Source organism: Cryptomeria japonica, unplaced genomic scaffold (assembly GCF_030272615.1).
Source record: "Cryptomeria japonica unplaced genomic scaffold, Sugi_1.0 HiC_scaffold_341, whole genome shotgun sequence".
In the NCBI taxonomy this organism is placed as follows: domain Eukaryota; kingdom Viridiplantae; phylum Streptophyta; class Pinopsida; order Cupressales; family Cupressaceae; genus Cryptomeria; species Cryptomeria japonica.
The window spans coordinates 1-20,000 of record NW_026729163.1 but is presented as its reverse complement, the minus strand read 5'-3'; the positions used below and the strand labels follow the sequence as shown (position 1 = coordinate 20,000).

The window sequence follows — 20,000 nt, the reverse complement described above, 5'->3', positions numbered from 1 at the left end:
TAAACAAGCTTTTTTGCCTCGAAGAGTTCGTCGGAGACGAAGAAGCAACCTTCAGTGCAAACGTAGCACTCTTTTGTGCAACCGCCCAAACAACGCCCCCTCTACCCTCTGTCGAAACACTCGGCATTGCTGCTCCCTAAGGTGAGCTTCTCCTCATAGGCAATTCCGCTCTTATCCGGTCACGTTTGTGTGCCCGAATTTCGCAAGGCAACCTCCATGGGACATGGAAAAGACTCGAGAAGAGAGCTCGCTCACGGGAGAGAGAAGCCAAGGAGACCACGAGAGTGCTGAGAGTGGGACAGCGCTGAATAGGCGGGAGAAGCCTGCGCGTATAAACGGAGATATATATCCAATTGCAACGAAGGAACGTGCCAAAGATCGAGAACAATGGCAGAAATGCTAGTAACGTGCACTTCGGGACCAACGCATCACCGGAAGACAACCGCCAAACATCGAAAGAGTCGCGATGCTCCGCAACCTACGTGCAAAGCGGTCGCACACCGGGTAAGGGAGTGAGAGCCCCAAACATAGCTGGGCGAGGCGCTCACTCCGCTCTTTAATATCTCGTTAATACCGCCAAGGAAATGGCACAAGCACACACACACAAGCATCCTCGGAAGAGGACAGTTCGAGTGACAGGTCAAATCCAAGAGTTCCGAAGACTACCTCCAGGAACAATCGGGAACAAGACCGATTACAAGTCGTCGAGTCTGTTACTGGGCGAACACGAGATGCGCACAGGAAATCGATCAGCCCTCACAATGGCCCAAGGCCAGAGATCGGACTGCTACGATTTACCCCAACAATCATCGTGCCACTCTTCGCAGAGAGGTGATAGACGCCAACGAGCCCGCGCATAGAAATCGAGGTGTAAAAAGGGCGTTGAAGGCAGGAAGCCTGGACGAAAGAGGCTACGAGGTCACCTCGAAGCGGTCTAAGAATCGGGCGCACTTGGGGCGACTACCAGTGCCAACCCCTTATCCCGCGGTGCGTCCGACACACAGAAATTTCCAAGGCGGCCAAGGAGCCTCCCCGCATAGCAATCGGGGTGTGAGGTTACGGATGCAGCATTGATAGCAATCGAGGTGTGAGGCGAAGGATGCAGAAGTGAGAGCCGAGGGATGTAGCAGAGATAGCAATCGGGGTGTGTGATGCAGAAGAGATAGCAATCGAGGTGTGCGGTGGGAAGGGCCCAGCAGCCAGAATGCATGAAGCGACGGATGAAGCAGTGATGACAACCGGGCTGTGAGGAGAGGAGGGATGCAGCCAAGAAAGCAATCAGGGCTCGAGGCAAGGGATGCATCAAGGATAGCAATCATGTTGTGAGGCGAGATTCCAAAGGCTAAACGTGAGAGGCTGCAGGGTCGACTCAGAGAGGTCTATGCATGTGAGAGGCTGAAAGCAAGGTCGACTCGGAGCGGTCTATGCATCGGGCGCGCTTGGGGCGACTACCAGTGCCAACCCCTTATCCCGCGACGCGTCCGACAAAGAGAACGTTCCAAGGCGGCAGAGGAGGTTACCAGCCGAAGGATGCAGTAGCAATAACAGGTATAGTTCCGCGGCGGCCGAGAAGACTCACTGCATAGGAATCGGGATGCGAGGCGAGGGATGCGGCGGGAAGGCCCCGACGGCTAAACGGAAGAGGCTGCAGGGCCGCCTCGGAATGGTCCAAGCATCGGATGCGATTGGGACGACTACCAGTGCCAACCCCTTATCCCGCGATGCGTCCGATACACAGATAGTTCCAAGGCGGCCGAGGAGCCTCACCGCATATCAATCGGGGTGCGAGGCGAGGGATGGGGCGGGAAGGCCCCAACGGCTAGACGGAAGAGGCTTCAGGGCCACCTCGGAATGGTCCAAGCATCGGACGCGCTTGGGGCGACTGCCAGTGCCAACCCCTTATCCCGCGATGCGTCCGATACACAGATGGTTCCAAGGCGGCCGAGGAGCCTCACCGCATAGCAATCGGGGGTGCGAGGCGAGGGATGGGGCGGGAAGGCCCCAACGGCTAGACGGAAGAGGCTTCAGGGCCGCCTAGGAATGGTCCAAGCATCGGACACGCTTGGGGCGACTACCAGTGACAGCCCCCTATCCCGCGATGCGTCCGATACGAAGATGGTTCCAAGGCGGCCGAGGAGCCTCACCGCATAGCAATCGGGGTGCGAGGTGGGGGATGCGGCGAGATGGCCCCAACGGCTAGACGGAAGAGGCCACAGGGCCGCGTCGGAATAGTCCAAGCATCGGACGCGCTTGGGGCGACTACCAGTGACAACCCCTTATCCCGCGATGCGTCCGATACGAAGATAGTTCCAAGGCGGCCGAGGAGCCTCACCGCATAGCAATCGGGGTGCGAGGTGGGGGATGCGGCGAGATGGCCCCAACGGCTAGACGGAAGAGGCTGCAGGGCCGCCTCGGAATAGTCCAAGCATCGGACGCGCTTGGGGCCACTACCAGTGACAACCCCTTATCCCGCGATGCGTCCGATACGAAGATAGTTCCAAGGCGGCCGAAGAGCCTCACCGCATAGCAATCGGGGTGCGAGGTGGGGGATGCGGCGAGATGGCCCCAACGGCTAGACGGAAGAGGCCACAGGGCCGCCTCGGAATAGTCCAAGCATCGGACGCGCTTGGGGCGACTACCAGTGACAACCCCTTATCCCGCGATGCGTCCGATACGAAGATAGTTCCCAGGCGGCCGAGGAGCCTCACCGCATAGCAATCGGGGTGCGAGGCGAGGGATGCGGCGAGATGGCCCCAAAGGCTAGACGGAAGAGGCTGCAGGGCTGCCTCGGAATAGTCCAAGCATCGGACGCGCTTGGGGCGACTACCACTGCCAACCCCTTATCCCGCGATGCGTCCGATACACAGATAGTTCCGAGGCGGCCGAGGAGGTGGGGGATGCAGCGAGATGGCCCCAACGGCTAGACGGAAGAGGCTGCAGGGCCGCCTCGGAATAGTCCAAGCATCGGACGCGCTTGGGGCGACTACCAGTGACAACCCCTTATCCCGCGATGCGTCCGATACACAGATAGTTCCGAGGCGGCCAAGGAGCCTCACCGCATAGCAATCGTGGTGCGAGGTGGGGGATGCGGCGAGATGGCCCCAACGGCTAGACGGAAGAGGCTGCAGGGCCGCCTCGGAATGGTCCAAGCATCGGATGCGCTTGGGGCGACTACCACTGCCAACCCCTTATCCCGCGATGCGTCCGATACACAGATAGTTCCAAGGCGGCCGAGGAGCCTCACAGCATAGCAATCAGGGTGCGAGGCGAGGGATGCGGCGAGAAAGCCCCAACGGCTAGAGGGAAGAGGCTTCAGGTCCGCCTCGGAATGGTCCAAGCATCGGACGCGCTTGGGGCGACTACCAGTGACAACCCCTTATCCCGCGACGCGTCCGATACACAGATAGTTCCAAGGCGGCCGAGGAGCCTCACCGCATAGCAATCGGGGTGCGAGGCGAGGGATGCGGCGAGAAGGACCCAACGGCTACACGGAAGAGGCTTCGGGGCCGCCTCGGAATGGTCCAAGCATCGGACGCGCTTGGGGCGACTACCAGTGACAACCCCTTATCCCGCGACGCGTCCGATACACAGATAGTTCCAAGGCGGCCGAGGAGCCTCACCGCATAGCAATCGGGGTGCGAGGCGAGGGATGCGGCGAGAAGGACCCAACGGCTACACGGAAGAGGCTTCGGGGCCGCCTCGGAATGGTCCAAGCATCGGACGCGCTTGGGGCGACTACCAGTGACAACCCCTTATCCCGCGACGCGTCCGATACACAGATAGTTCCAAGGCGGCCGAGGAGCCTCACCGCATAGCAATCGGGGTGCGAGGCGAGGGATGCGGCGAGAAGGACCCAACGGCTAGACGGAAGAGGCTTCGGGTCCGCCTCGGAATGGTCCAAGCATCGGACGCGCTTGGGGCGACTACCAGTGACAACCCCTTATCCCGCGACGCGTCCGATACACAGATAGTTCCAAGGCGGCCGAGGAGCCTCACCGCATAGCAATCGGGGTGCGAGGCGAGGGATGCGGCGAGAAGGACCCAACGGCTAGACGGAAGAGGCTTCGGGTCCGCCTCGGAATGGTCCAAGCATCGGACGCGCTTGGGGCGACTACCAGTGACAACCCCTTATCCCGCGACGCGTCCGATACACAGATAGTTCCAAGGCGGCCGAGGAGCCTCACCGCATAGCAATCGGGGTGCGAGGCGAGGGATGCGGCGAGAAGGACCCAACGGCTAGACGGAAGAGGCTTCGGGTCCGCCTCGGAATGGTCCAAGCATCGGACGCGCTTGGGGCGACTACCAGTGACAACCCCTTATCCCGCGACGCGTCCGATACACAGATAGTTCCGAGGCGGCCGAGGAGCCTCACCGCATAGCAATCGGGGTGCGAGGCGAAGGATGCGGCGAGAAGGACCCAACGGCTAGACGGAAGAGGCTTCGGGTCCGCCTCGGAATGGTCCAAGCATCGGACGCGCTTGGGGCGACTACCAGTGACAACCCCTTATCCCGCGACGCGTCCGATACACAGATAGTTCCAAGGCGGCCGAGGAGCCTCACCGCATAGCAATCGGGGTGCGAGGCGAGGGATGCGGCGAGAAGGACCCAACGGCTAGACGGAAGAGGCTTCAGGGCCGCCTCGGAATGGTCCAAGCATCGAACGCGCTTGGGGCGACTACCAGTGACAACCCCTTATCCCGCGACGCGTCCGATACACAGATAGTTCCGAGGCGGCCGAGGAGCCTCACCGCATAGCAATCGGGGTGCGAGGCGAGGGATGCGGCGAGAAGGACCCAACGGCTAGACGGAAGAGGCTTCAGGGCCGCCTCGGAATGGTCCAAGCATCGGACGCGCTTGGGGCGACTACCAGTGACAACCCCTTATCCCGCGACGCGTCCGATACACAGATAGTTCCGAGGCGGCCGAGGAGCCTCACCGCATAGCAATCGGGGTGCGAGGCGAGGGATGCGGCGAGAAGGACCCAACGGCTAGACGGAAGAGGCTTCAGGGCCGCCTCGGAATGGTCCAAGCATCGGACGCGCTTGGGGCGACTACCAATGACAACCCCTTATCCCGCGACGCGTCCGATACACAGATAGTTCCGAGGCGGCCGAGGAGCCTCACCGCATAGCAATCGGGGTGCGAGGCGAGGGATGCGGCGAGAAGGACCCAACGGCTAGACGGAAGAGGCTTCAGGGCCGCCTCGGAATGGTCCAAGCATCGGACGCGCTTGGGGCGACTACCAGTGACAACCCCTTATCCCGCGACGCGTCCGATACACAGATAGTTCCGAGGCGGCCGAGGAGCCTCACCGCATAGCAATCGGGGTGCGAGGCGAGGGATGCGGCGAGAAGGACCCAACGGCTAGACGGAAGAGGCTTCAGGGCCGCCTCGGAATGGTCCAAGCATCGGACGCGCTTGGGGCGACTACCAGTGACAACCCCTTATCCCGCGACGCGTCCGATACACAGATAGTTCCGAGGCGGCCGAGGAGCCTCACCGCATAGCAATCGGGGTGCGAGGCGAGGGATGCGGCGAGAAGGACCCAACGGCTAGACGGAAGAGGCTTCAGGGCCGCCTCGGAATGGTCCAAGCATCGGACGCGCTTGGGGCGACTACCGTTGCCAACCCCTTATCCCGCGATGCGTCTGATACACAGATAGTTCCGAGGCGGCCGAGGAGCCTCACCGCATAGCAATCGGGTTGCGAGGCAGATTATTGGGAAGGGAACCCCCTGGGATGCGGCTCAAGCAGTGCCCAAAGGGACTGGAATGCGGAATCACATCGAGAGACCCAAATGCTATACGAGGGCTCAAATCGAATTATCGATTTGGCCACGACATGGACGCATCGGAACGACTACCTTTGCCGAACCACTCGCAATTGCATCCATACCGAAACCAATAGACATTTCCGTTAGAGCCCTCGCATAGCATTCGGGAATCTCGCATGCCCCTCTAAATCGACCAATGCTGGCGCTCAATGAAAATCCGAGCGCTACCACCGTTCGAGCGCCAGCATTGGTCGAGTTAGAGGGGCACGGGGGAGAATGCTCCAGTCAACACCTCCCCTATATAAGTTATTTGTCCGATTCTCGCACAACCGTAGTCTGCCTCGTCGAATCAAACAACGGTCCCAGATTCCGACTTCCGTTCCGTAGAGACCCAAAAGCTAGATGGAGGCTCGCAAGAAAGAGAGTCGGCGCATAGCAATCGGGTTTCTCGAACGTTTAGGGACCGAGCTCACTTGCGGATAGGGCAAAATCCGCCAAGCAACCCAAAAGCTAGACGGGGGCTCGAATCGAATCGCCTAGGCGGCCACAACAACGACGTGTTGGATCGACTACCAGTGCCAAACCATTCAGCAAGACTAGTCTGTGTCGAGGCCGGATAGAGATTCTCAGAGAGCGCCCGCATAGCATTTAGGAGACCTGCCGCGTCCCTCACACTCGACAAATGGTGGTGCACGTTTATAAATCCGAGCGATCCCAACCCTTTCAAGCACCAACATCGGTCGAGATAGAGGGGCACGGAGGGGGCTGCGTGAGACAACACAGTCCCCTATATAAGTTATTTGTCCGATTCTCACACATCCGAAGAATGGTCATCAAATCGGACAACAGCCCAAACTTCCGACTTCCGTCCCAGAAAGCCCAAGAGCTATCTAAAACGTTCATGGCCGGAACTCGATCGCGGCTATACCAGTCCGCCAAGCAACCCAAAAGCTAGACTGGAGCTCTAGTCGAATCACCTCTGTGGCCATTGCAAGGACGTGTTGGAGCGACTACCATTGCCGAACCATTCCGCAGGTCGAGTCCATACCAAGGCCGCATAGAGATTCACGATGAGCTCCTGCATAGCAATCAGGAGACTTGCCGTGTCCATCACAATCGATAAATCCTGGTGCAAGATTTTTGCATCCGAGCGCTCCAACCAGTCGAGCACCAGCATCAATCGACATAAACGGGCACGGGGGGAGGATGCTCGAGAACACTACCTCCCCTATATAAGTTATTTGTCCGATTCTCAAGCAGCCGAAGTCTGGTCATCGAATCGGGTCAAAGACCACAACTTCCGACTTTACCCACAATGCAAGTCATCGAATCGAACATCGGCCCCCGAGTCGGACTCCATGCGTATGTCAGGTCATCGGACCCAAATTCCGCCTTCCTGCGCATGGCGGGCCATCAATATCAACTCGGTCATCGGACCCAAACTCCGCCTTTTTGCGTATGGCACGCCTTCAAATCGGTCATCGGACCCAAATTCCGCCTTCCTGTGCATGGCGGGCCATCAACATCAACTCGGTCATCGGACCCAAATTCCGCCTTTCTGCGCATGGCACGCCATCAACTCGGTCATCGGACCCAAATTCCGCCTTCCTGCGCATGGCAGGTCATCGGACACAAATTCAGACCTCGCCAATATGCCTACGTATCGAATCGGTCATCGGACCCAACTTCCGACTTCATCCATACTGTAGGGTCTTTGAGGTTGGCGCGGTGCGCTCAACCCAGGGAGTCGACCCATCGAAGCATACACCTCCCCTATATAAGCTATTTGTCCGATTCCCACACCTGTGTAGTTTGCACCTCTGACCAGGACATCGACCCCAACTTCCGAACTCGACTGCAACGACGGCACCAGCGCCTTGGTGCGCACCTTGCGACGCACAGTCCCAACATTCGCCTTCCTGCACATGGCAGGTCATCGGACCCAAATTCCGACCTCGCGAGTATGCCTACATATCGAATCGGTCATCGGACCCAACTTCCGACTTCATCCATACCGTAGGGTCTTTGAGGTTGGCGCGGTGCGCTCAACCCGGGGAGTCGACCCAACGAAGCATACACCTCCCCTATATAAGCTATTTGTCCGATTCCCACACCTGTGTAGTTTGCACCTCCGATCAAGACATCGACCCCAACTTCCGAACTCGCCTCCAACGACCGAACCAGCGCCTTGGTGCGCACCTTGCAACGCACAGTGCCAACATTCGCCTTCCTGCACGTGGCAGGTCATCGGACCCAAATTCCGACCTCGCGAGTATGCCTACATATCGAATCGGTCATCGGACCCAACTTCCGACTTCATCCATACCGTAGGGTCTTTGAGGTTGGCGCGGTGCGCTCAACCCGGGGAGTCGACCCAACGAAGCATACACCTCCCCTATATAAGCTATTTGTCCGATTCCCACACCTGTGTAGCTTGCACCTCCGATCAGGACATCGACCCCAACTTCCGAACTCGACTAAAAAGACCGCACCAGCGCCTTGGTGTGCACCTTGCAACGCACAGTGTCAACATTCGCCTTCCTGCACATGGCAGGTCATCGGACCCAAATTCCGACCTCATGAGCATACCTACTAATCGAATCGGTCATCGGACCCAACTTCCGACTTCATCCATACCGTAGGGTCTTTGAGGTTGGCGCGGTGCGCTCAACCTGGGGAGTCGACCCATCGAAGCATACACCTCCCCTATATAAGCTATTTGTCCGATTCCGACACCTGTGTAGTTTGCACCTCCGCTCAGGACATCGACCCCAACTTCCGAACTCGCCTGCAACGACCGAACCAGCGCCTTGGTGCGCACCAAAAGTGCGCACTTTTGGAGGGCACTTTTGTGCGCTCCAAAGGTGCGCACTTTTGGAGGGCACTTTTCTGCGCTCCAAAGGTGCGCACTTTTGGAGGGCACTTTTTGGAGGGCACTTTTCTGCGCTCCAAAGGTGCGCACTTTTGGAGGGCACTTTTTGGAGGGCACTTTTCTGCGCTCCAAAGGTGCGCACTTTTGGAGGGCACTTTTTGGAGGGCACTTTTCTGCGCTCCAAAGGTGCGCACTTTTGGAGGGCACTTTTTGGAGGGCACTTTTCTGCGCTCCAAAGGTGCGCACTTTTGGAGGGCACTTTTTGGAGGGCACTTTTCTGCGCTCCAAAGGTGCGCACTTTTGGAGGGCACTTTTTGGAGGGCACTTTTCTGCGCTCCAAAGGTGCGCACTTTTGGAGGGCACTTTTTGGAGGGCACTTTTCTGCGCTCCAAAGGTGCGCACTTTTGGAGGGCACTTTTTGGAGGGCACTTTTCTGCGCTCCAAAGGTGCGCACTTTTGGAGGGCACTTTTTGGAGGGCACTTTTCTGCGCTCCAAAGGTGCGCACTTTTGGAGGGCACTTTTGTGCACTCCAAAGGTGCGCACTTTTGGAGGGCACTTTTCCTGTGCTCCAAAGGTGCACACCTAGGTGAGCACCTTCGACCACACCTTGTAGCACACCAAACTCTGACTTTCGACTTCATCCGCAATGCAGGGTCTTTGAGGTTGGCGCAATGCGCACAACCAGGGGAGTCGACCCATCAAACCCAACACCTCCCCTATATAAGCTATTTGTCTGATTCTCATACATGCGTAGCCTGCAGGAGCAATTAGGACATCGACCCCAACTTTCGGCTTCTAAACGAAAACAAGGTCTTTGAGGTTGGTGTAATGCGAACAACTAGGGGAGTCAACCCATCAAACCCAACACCTCCCCTATATAAGCTATTTGTCTGATTCTCATACATGTGTAGTCTACAGGAGCAATTAGGACATCGACCCCAACTTTTGACTTCTTAACGAAAACAAGGTCTTTGAGGTTGACGTAATGCGCACAACCAGGGGAGTCGACCCATCAAACCCAACACCTCCCCTATATAAGCTATTTGTCCGATTCTCATACATGTGTAGCCTGCAGGAGCCATTAGGACATTGACCCCAACTTTTGACTTCTTAACGAAAACAAGGTCTTTGAGGTTGGCGTAATGCGCACAACCAAGGGAGTTGACCCATCAAACCCAACACCTCCCCTATATAAGCTATTTGTCTGATTCTCATACATGTGTAGCCTGCAACAACGATTAGGACATCCACCCCAACTTCTGAATTCGTCTGCGTTGACCGCACCAAAGGTGCACGCCTTGGTGCTCACCAAAATCCGACTTCCGACTTCTTCTGCTATGCGGGGTCTTTGAGGTTGGCGCAGTGCGCACAACCAGGGGAGTCAACCCACCGAATGCAACACCTCCCCTATATAAGCTATTTGTCTGATTCTCATACATGCGTAGACTGCAGCAATGATTAGGACATCCACCCCAACTTTTGACTTCTTAAACAAGACAGGGTCTTTGAAGTTGGTGCAGTGCACACAACCAGGGGAGTCGACCCATCAAACGCAACACCTCCCCTATATAAAGCTATTTGTCCGATTCTCATACGTGTAGTCTGCAGCAGCGATTAGGACATCGACCCCAACTTCCGAATTCGTTTGCATTGACCGCACCAAAGGTGCACGCCTTGGTGTGCACCCTGGAGTGCACTTTGGTGCTCACCTCGGTGCACACTTTGGTGTGCACCTCGGTGTGCACCAAAGGTGCGCACCTTGGAGCGCACCAAAGGTGTACACTTTGGAGCGCACCACATAGGGTCTTTGAGAGGTTGGCGCAGTGCGCACACCAAGGTGGGTGTTGAGGTGCGTGCCGAGGTGGGTGGGTGCTAGGGTGCGCTCCATGGTGGGTGCCAGGGTGGGTGCGTGCTAGGGTGGATTCCAAAGAGGGTCATAGGGTGGGTGCCAAGGTGGGTTGGTGATATAGTGGGTTCAAAGGTGGGTACTAGGGTGGGTTCCAAGGTGGGTCACAAGTTGGGTGCCAGGATGCGTGGGTGTTAGGTTGGGTGCCAAGGTGGGCTCCTGCGTGGGTGGGTGCTAGGGTGGGTTTCAAGGTGGACGCGAGGGCGGGTGCCAAGGTGGGTAACAAGTTGGGTGTTAGGATGGGTGAGTGCTAGAGTGGGTGCCAAGGTGGGTGGGTGCTAAGGTGGATGCCAAGGTGGTTCACAGGGTGGGTGGGTTCTAGGGTGAGTTCCAAGGTGGGTCACAGGTTCAGTGCTAGGGTGGGTGTCAAGGCGGGTGTCGAGGTGCCTGGGTGCTAGGGTGTGGATGCCAATGTGGGTCATAGGGTGGGTACTAGGGTGGGCTGCAATGTGGGTGCCAAGGTGGGTAACATGCTCGGTGGGTTCTAAATTGGGTGCCAGGGTGGGTGTGCACCCACCTTGCCCGAGGTGGGTGCCAAGGTGCCAGTGTGGGTGGGTGCTAAGGTGGATGCCAAGGTGGGTGAGAAGGTGGGTGATAGGTTGAGTGGTAGGATGGGTGGGTGCCAAGATGGGTCACAGGGTGGGTGCAAGGGTGGGTAGGTGCTAGGGTTGGTGTCAGGGTGGGTGGGTGCTAGGTTGGGTTCCAAGGTGGGTGCGAGGGTGAGTGTCAAGGTGGGTCACAGGTTAGGTGCTAGGATGGGTGAGTGCTAGGGTGCAAAGGTGCCAGGGTGGGTGCTAGGATGGGTCGATGCTAGGGTGAGTGGCAAGGTGGGTCCACAAGTGTCAAGGTGGGTGCCGAGGTGGGTGCCAAGTCGGCGACTGCTATGGTGGATGCCAAGGTGGGTCACGGGGTGGGTGCCAAGTTGCTAGGTTGGGTTCCAAGGTGGGTGCCAACGTGGGTGCTAGGGTGCGTGGGTTAAAGGGTGTGTCACAACGTGGGTGCCAGGATGGGTGCGCACCCACACTGGCCAAGACGGGTGCGGGTGCAAGGTTGGGTTCCAAGCCCGGTCACAGGCTGGGTGCTAGGATGGGTGGGTGCCAAGGTGGGCACCAGGGTGGGTGCACCCACCCTGGCCAAGGTGGGTCACGGGGTGGGTCCTAGGGTGGGTAACGGGGTGGGTACTAAGGTGCGTGCCAAGGTGGGTCATAGGGTGGGTGCCAAGGTGGGCACCAGGGTGGGTGTGCACCAACCCTAGCCAGGGTAGGTCACGGGGTGGTTGTCGGGGTGGGCGTCAAGGAGCCAAGGTGGGTGGCAAGTAGCCAAGTTGCGTGCCAAGGTGGGTGTCGGGGTGGGTGCCAAGGATCCAAGGTGGGTGCCAAGGAACCAAGGTGGGTGTCTGGGTGGGTGCCGAGGTGGGAGCCAGGGTGGGTCCCAAGGTGAGTGCAAAGGTGGGTGCCAGGGTCAAGGTGAGTGCCAATGTGGGTTCCAAGGTGCCAGGGTCAGGGTGAGTGCCAATGTGGGTTCAAAGGTGCTAAGTTGGGTGCGAGGTTGGGTGCGAGGGTGGGTGGGTGCCAAGGTGTGCTAGGTGGAAGCCCGGGTGGGTCGGCATCCCATGGGTGTCGAGTTGGGTGCCTGATGGGTGCTTCTTGTCAAGTTTTAGTCGTCGGGACTCATTTCGAGCCTTAGAGGTCGTTTCTTGTCCGGTTGCCCTGTCTTCGACCTGGGAACCCAATTTTGGTCCTCGGGTCCCATTTTTTTTTGTCTCGCATCCCACTTTTGGCCTGTGGCCTTTTCGGGGTCGATTCTCGTTTTGGGCATCAGAGCATGTTTCTTCTCCTAAAACCCAATATTTGTTTATTAAGTCTCGGAACACATTTTTGTTCTCGTGGACCCATCATGGGTCTTGGAACGCATTTGTGGTCCTTGGGTCCCATTTTGCATCCCGAAACTTGTGTTTTGGTGCTTGATCCCTATTTTGGGTGCCCACCTTGCACCAAGTGCGCACCCGGGGCAAACCGAGCGCCTTGGTGCACCGGGGCAAGATCGAGCGTGCACCCGAGGCGCCCCGAACATGCACCAAGGTGCACTCGGCCCACATGTGAGCGCAGGTCGTTGCGCCCGAGGTGGTGTGTGGGCACCGCGTTGCAGACGGGACACTGCACGCACACGACGCCCCCTCCAGGTGCACGCACGTAGGCCGGGCCGGGTGCACACCCGACGCCCTAGCAAGGTGCGCGCACCCGGGCAGGGCTCACACTTGGCGAACGGGGCGCACTTCGCGAGGGAGGGTGTGCACCTCGACGGGGGTGGGTGGCCGGGGTGGATTCGCACGTGGGTCGCGGTTTGCTAAGTACACACTGCGACAAGCTCATAACGGGTGCGATCATACCAGCGTTAGTGCACCGGATCCCATCAGAACTCCGCAGTTAAGCGCGCTTGGGCCGGAGTAGTACTGGGATGGGTGACCTCCCGGGAAGTCCCGGTGTTGCACCCTTTTTTAGTTTTTCGCCGGGCGTCGCAATGCTATTTGAATAAACCTTTTGCCCGTTTGCGTTCTCGTCGGGGCCGGGCCGGGCCGGGGTGCGCTGCCCGCACTACCGCGCGCGCGGGGGGCGACACCGAGCGCGCACCCGAGGCGCCCCGAGCACACAGGCCACGGTGCAACCCGGGCGTTGTGCGCGCACCCCGGTGCGCCCGAGGTGCTGCGCGCGCACCCAGGTGAAATCGGTGTGCACCTCGGCCAGTGCGCGCTCGGTCGAGTCGCGCACGTTGGCCAAGGTGCACGGTGATGTTTCTTACTCTAAGGTTCCGCACCAGACGCCCGGGACAGGTGAGCGAAGCTGGGCGGGGCCGGGTGCGCGGCCGGGGCAGGTGCACGCAGCTGGAGAGAGCTTTGGAGCACACTTCGGAGCGCACCAATGATGCGCTCCATTCAAAAGTTTCCTGAAAAGGCAAAAAAAGTTGAGATTATAGAATTTCCCACTTGAGAGATTGTAAAAAAAAAAAATTTAAAATGAAGGAAACGCGGGTGCCAAGGTGTGCGCAGCCCAGCCAAGGTGTGCGCACCAAGGCGCCCACCCTGGCGAAGGTGCACGCAAGGTGCGCACCCGAGGCAAACCGGACAATTAACCCAACTTTCGACTTCGCGCGCACCTTGGAGCGCACTTCGGAGCGCTCCTTGGTGCGCACCAATCTTGGGCACCTCGGAGTGCACCATGGCGCCCACCAAGGTGCGCACCCGGGGCAAACCGAGCTCCGACTTCGTGCGCACCTTGGAGCGCACGAAAGGTGCGCACCATGGCGCCCACCAAGGTGCGCAGCCCAGCCAAGGCGTGCGCATCAAGGTGCGCACCCTGGCGAAGGTGCGCACCCGGGGCAAACCGAGCTCCGACTTCGTGCGCACCTTGGAGCGCACAAAAGGTGCGCAACCCAGCCAAGGTGTGCGCACCCCGGTCAAACCGAGCTCCGAATCGTGCGCACCAGAGGTGCACGCCATCGTGCGCACCTTGGAGCACACTTCGGAGCCCTCCTTGGTGCGCGCCGATGTTGCGCACCTCGGAGCGCACCCGGGGAAAACAATGCAATTAACCCGACTTTCGACTTCGTGGGCACCTCGGAGCGCTCTCGGGTTCGCACCTCGGAGCACACCGAGGTGCGCACCTTTGATGCGCTGCCTTCACCAATTTCCAGAAAAGGCAAGAAAACATTGAGAAGGTGTGCGCACCGAGGTGCCCACCCTGGCGAAGGTGCACGCGAGGTGCGCACCCGGGGCAAACCGGGCTCCGACTTCGTGCACGCCGCACCTTGGAGCACACTTCGGAGCGCTCCTTGGTGCGCACCAGGGCGCGCAACCCAGCCGAGGTGCCCACCCCGGCGAAGGTGCACGCGAGGTGCGCACCCGGGGCAAACCGGGCTCCGACTTCGTGCACGCCATGGTGCCCACCGCGGCGAAGGTGCACGCGAGGTGCGCACCCGGGGCAAACCGGGCTCCGACTTCGTGCACGCCGCACCTTGGAGCACACTTCGGAGCGCTCCTTGGTGCGCACCATGGTGCCCACCAGGGCGCGCAACCCCGCCGAAGGTGCACGCGAGGTGCGCACCCGGGGCAAACCGGGCTCCGACTTCGTGCACGCCGCACCTTGGAGCACACTTCGGAGCGCTCCTTGGTGCGCACCATGGTGCCCACCAGGGCGCGCAACCCCGCCGAAGGTGCACGCGAGGTGCGCACCCGGGGCAAACCGGGCTCCGACTTCGTGCACGCCATGGTGCGCACCGCGGCGAAGGTGCGCACCCGGGGCAAACCGGGCTCCGACTTCGTGCACGCCGCACCTTGGAGCACACTTCGGAGCGCTCCTTGGTGCGCACCAGGGCGCGCAACCCAGCCGAGGTGCCCACCCCGGCGAAGGTGCACGCGAGGTGCGTACCCGGGGCAAACCGGGCTCCGACTTCGTGCACGCCGCACCTTGGAGCACACTTCGGAGCGCTCCTTGGTGCGCACCATGGTGCCCACCAGGCCGCGCAACCCAGCCAAGGTGTGCGCACCAAGGTGCACGCGAGGTGCGCACCCGGGGCAAACCGGGGTCCGACTTCGTGCACGCCGCACCTTGGAGCACACATCGGGGCGCTCCCGGGTTCGCACCGGCGTTGCGCACCGTGGTGGGCACCTCGGAGCACACCAAGGTGGGCAGCGAGGTGCGCACCTTTGATGCGATGCCTTCACTAATTTCCATAAAAGGCAAAAAAAAAACGAGATTTTAAAATTTCCGTTTTGAAAGATAGTGAGAAAAAGGGAATGCTGGTGCCATCTTGAGCCCGCCCTGGTGCGCAGCCCAGCCAAGGTGTGCGCACCAAGGTGCCCACCCTGGCGAAGGTGCGCGCCCGGGCAATTAACCCAACTTCCAACTTCGCGCGCGCCAGGGTGGGAGCGCACCCAACAACCGGGCCTGGGAAGAGCCAATGCGAGAAACCCCACCAAACGCTCTGACAAAAAAAGAGGGGGCGCTCCAGTAACCCCGCTTCGGAGCGCACCCTGGGCAAACCCAGCCAAGGTGCCCACCCCGGCCAAGGTGCAGGCGAGGTGCGCACCCGGGGCAAACCGGGCTCCGACAACGTGCACGCCGCACCTTGGAGCACACTTCGTAGCGCTCCCGGGTGCGCACCTCAGAGCACACCAAGGTGGGCAGCGAGGTGCGCACCTTTGATGCGCTGCCTTCACTAATTTCCAGAAAAGGCAAAAAAAAAAGGAGATTTTAAAATTTCCGTTTTGAAAGATAGTGAAAAAAACGGAACGCGCGTGCCATCTTGAGCCCGCCCTGGTGCGCAGCCCAGGTAAGGTGCCCACCCTGGCAAAGGTGCGCACCCGGGCAATTAACCCTACTTCCGACTTCGTGCGCGCCAGGGTGGCAACCGGGCCTCGGAAGAGCCAATGCGAGAAACCCCACCAAACGCTCCGACAAAAAAAGAGGCGGCGCTCCAATAACCCCGCTTCGGAGCGCAGCCGGGGCAAACCCAGCCAAGGTGCCCACCCCGACGAAGGTGCACGCGAGGTGCGCACCCGGGGCAAACCGGGCTCCGACAACGTGCACGCAGCACCTTGGAGCACACTTCGAAGCACTCCCGGGTGCCCACCGGCGTTGCGCACCGTGGTGGGCAGCGAGGTGCGCACCTTTGATGCGCTGCCTTCACTAATTTCCAGAAAAAGGCAAAAAAAAATGAGATTTTAAAATTTCCGTTTTGAAAGATAGTGAAAAAAAAGGAACGCGGGTGCCATCTTGAGCCCGCCCTGGTGCGCAGCCCAGGCAAGGCATGCGCACCAAGGTGCCCACCCGAGGTGCACACCCGGGGCAAACCGGGCTCCGACTTCGTGCAGGCCGCACCTTGGAGCACACTTCGGAGCGCTCCTTGGTGCGCACCATGGTGCCCACCAGGGCGCGCAACCCAGCCAAGGTCTGCACACCAAGGTGCCCACCCCGGCGAAGGTGCACGCGAGGTGCGCACCCGGGGCAAACCGGGCTCCGACTTCGTGCACGCCATGGTGCCCACCGCGGCGAAGGTGCACGCGAGGTGCGCACCCGGGGCAAACCGGGCTCCGACTTCGTGCACGCCGCACCTTGGAGCACACTTCGGAGCGCTCCTTGGTGCGCACCATGGTGCCCACCAGGGCGCGCAACCCAGCCAAGGTGTGCGCACCAAGGTGCACGCGAGGTGCGCACCCGGGGCAAACCGGGGTCCGACTTCGTGCACGCCGCACCTTGGAGCACACATCGGAGCGCTCCCAGGTTCGCACCAGCGTTGCGCACCTTTGATGCGCTGCCTTCACTAATTTCCAGAAAAGGCAAAAAAAAACGATATTTTAAAATTTCCGTTCTGAAAGATAGTGAAAAAAACGGAACGCGGGTGCCATCTTGAGCCCTTCCTGGTGCGCAGCCCAGGCAAGTTGTGCGCACCAAGGTGCCCACCCTGGCGGAGGTGCGCGCCCGGGGCAAACCGGGCTCCGACTTCGTGCACTGCATGGTGCCCACCAAGGCGCGCAACCCAGCCAAGGTGCCCACCGCAGCGAAGGTGCACGCGAGGTGCACACCCGGGGCAAACCGGGCTCCGACTTCGTGCACGCCGCACCTTGGAGCACACTTCAGAGCGCTCCTTGGTGCGCACCAGGGCGCGCAACCCAGCCGAGGTGCCCACCCCGGCGAAGGTGCACGCGAGGTGCGCACCCGGGGCAAACCGGGCTCCGACTTCGTGCACGCCATGGTGCCCACCGCGGCGAAGGTGCGCACCCGGGGCAAACCGGGCTCCGACTTCGTGCACGCCGCACCTTGGAGCACACTTCGGAGCGCTCCTTGGTGCGCACCATGGTGCCCACCAGGCCGCGCAACCCAGCCAAGGTGTGCGCACCAAGGTGCACGCGAGGTGCGCACCCGGGGCAAACCGGGGTCCGACTTCGTGCACGCCGCACCTTGGAGCACACATCGGGGCGCTCCCGGGTTCGCACCGGCGTTGCGCACCGTGGTGGGCACCTCGGAGCACACCAAGGTGGGCAGCGAGGTGCGCACCTTTGATGCGATGCCTTCACTAATTTCCATAAAAGGCAAAAAAAAAAACGAGATTTTAAAATTTCCGTTTTGAAAGATAGTGAGAAAAAGGGAATGCTGGTGCCATCTTGAGCCCGCCCTGGTGCGCAGCCCAGCCAAGGTTTGCGCACCAAGGTGCCCACCCTGGCGAAGGTGCGCGCCCGGGCAATTAACCCAACTTCCAACTTCGCGCGCGCCAGGGTGGGAGCGCACCCAACAACCGGGCCTGGGAAGAGCCAATGCGAGAAACCCCACCAAACTCTCTGACAAAAAAAGAGGGGGCGCTCCAGTAACCCCGCTTCGGAGCGCACCCTGGGCAAACCCAGCCAAGGTGCCCACCCCGGCCAAGGTGCAGGCGAGGTGCGCACCCGGGGCAAACCGGGCTCCGACAACGTGCACGCCGCACCTTGGAGCACACTTCGTAGCGCTCCCGGGTGCGCACCTCAGAGCACACCAAGGTGGGCAGCGAGGTGCGCACCTTTGATGCGCTGCCTTCACTAATTTCCAGAAAAGGCAAAAAAAAAAGGAGATTTTAAAATTTCCGTTTTGAAAGATAGTGAAAAAAACGGAACGCGCGTGCCATCTTGAGCCCGCCCTGGTGCGCAGCCCAGGTAAGGTGCCACCCTGGCAAAGGTGCGCACCCGGGCAATTAACCCTACTTCCGACTTCGTGCGCGCCAGGGTGGCAACCGGGCCTCGGAAGAGCCAATGCGAGAAACCCCACCAAACGCTCCGACAAAAAAAGAGGCGGCGCTCCAATAACCCCGCTTCGGAGCGCAGCCGGGGCAAACCAAGCCAAGGTGCCCACCCCGACGAAGGTGCACGCGAGGTGCGCACCCGGGGCAAACCGGGCTCCGACAACGTGCACGCAGCACCTTGGAGCACACTTCGAAGCACTCCCGGGTGCCCACCGGCGTTGCGCACCGTGGTGGGCAGCGAGGTGCGCACCTTTGATGCGCTGCCTTCACTAATTTCCAGAAAAAGGCAAAAAAAAATGAGATTTTAAAATTTCCGTTTTGAAAGATAGTGAAAAAAAAGGAACGCGGGTGCCATCTTGAGCCCGCCCTGGTGCGCAGCCCAGGCAAGGCATGCGCACCAAGGTGCCCACCCGAGGTGCACACCCGGGGCAAACCGGGCTCCGACTTCGTGCAGGCCGCACCTTGGAGCACACTTCGGAGCGCTCCTTGGTGCGCACCATGGTGCCCACCAGGGCGCACCCGGGGCAAACCGGGCTCCGACTTTGTGCACGCCGCACCTTGGAGCACACATCGGAGCGCTCCCAGGTTCGCACCAGCGTTGCGCACCTTTGATGCGCTGCCTTCACTAATTTCCAGAAAAGGCAAAAAAAACGATATTTTAAAATTTCCGTTCTGAAAGATAGTGAAAAAAAACGGAACGCGGGTGCCATCTTGAGCCCTTCCTGGTGCGCAGCCCAGGCAAGTTGTGCGCACCAAGGTGCCCACCCTGGCGGAGGTGCGCGCCCGGGGCAAACCGGGCTCCGACTTCGTGCACTGCATGGTGCCCACCAAGGCGCGCAACCCAGCCAAGGTGCCCACCGCAGCGAAGGTGCACGCGAGGTGCGCACCCGAGGTGCACACCCCGGGGCAAACCGGGCTCCGACTTCGTGCACGCCGCACCTTGGAGCACACTTCAGAGCGCTCCTTGGTACGCACCAGGGCGCGCAACCCAGCCAAGGTGCTCACCCCGGCGAAGGTGCACGCGAGGTGCGCACCCGGGGCAAACCGGGCTCGGACTTCGTGCACGCCGCACCTTGGAGCACACATCGGAGCGCTCCCGGGTTCGCACCAGCATTGCGCACCTTTGATGCGCTGCCTTCACTAATTTCCAGAAAAGGCAAAAAAAAGAAAAAAATGAGATTTTAAAATTTCCGTTTTGAAAGATAGTGAAAAAAACGGAACGCGGGTGCCATCTTGAGCCCGCCCTGGTGTGCAGCCCAGGGCAAGTTGTGCGCACCAAGGCACCCACCCTGGCCAAGGTGGGTCACGGGGTGGGTCCTAGGGTGGGTAACGGGGTGGGTACTAAGGTGCGTGCCAAGGTGGGTCATAGGGTGGGTGCCAAGGTGGGCACCAGGGTGGGTGTGCACCAACCCTAGCCAGGTAGGTCACGGGGTGGTTGTCGGGGTGGGCGTCAAGGAGCCAAGATGGGTGGCAAGTAGCCAAGTTGCGTGCCAAGGTGGGTGTCGGGTGGGTGCCAAGGATCCAAGGTGGGTGCCAAGGAACCAAGGTGGGTGTCTGGGTGGGTGCCGAGGTGGGAGCCAGGGTGGGTCCCAAGGTGAGTGCAAAGGTGGGTGCCAGGGTCAAGGTGAGTGCCAATGTGGGTTCCAAGGTGCCAGGGTCAGGGTGAGTGCCAATGTGGGTT

General features: G+C 60.0%; 1 non-coding gene across 1 annotated transcript; it reads left to right on the top strand.

Annotated features, from left to right (window-relative positions):
* The first annotated feature begins 12,927 nt into the window (after nt 1-12,927).
* Nucleotides 12,928-13,046, top strand: LOC131870652 (5S ribosomal RNA). The gene has a single exon (XR_009368957.1). It is a non-coding gene; the product is annotated as a 5S ribosomal RNA (ribosomal RNA).
* The last annotated feature ends 6,954 nt before the right edge of the window (nt 13,047-20,000 follow it).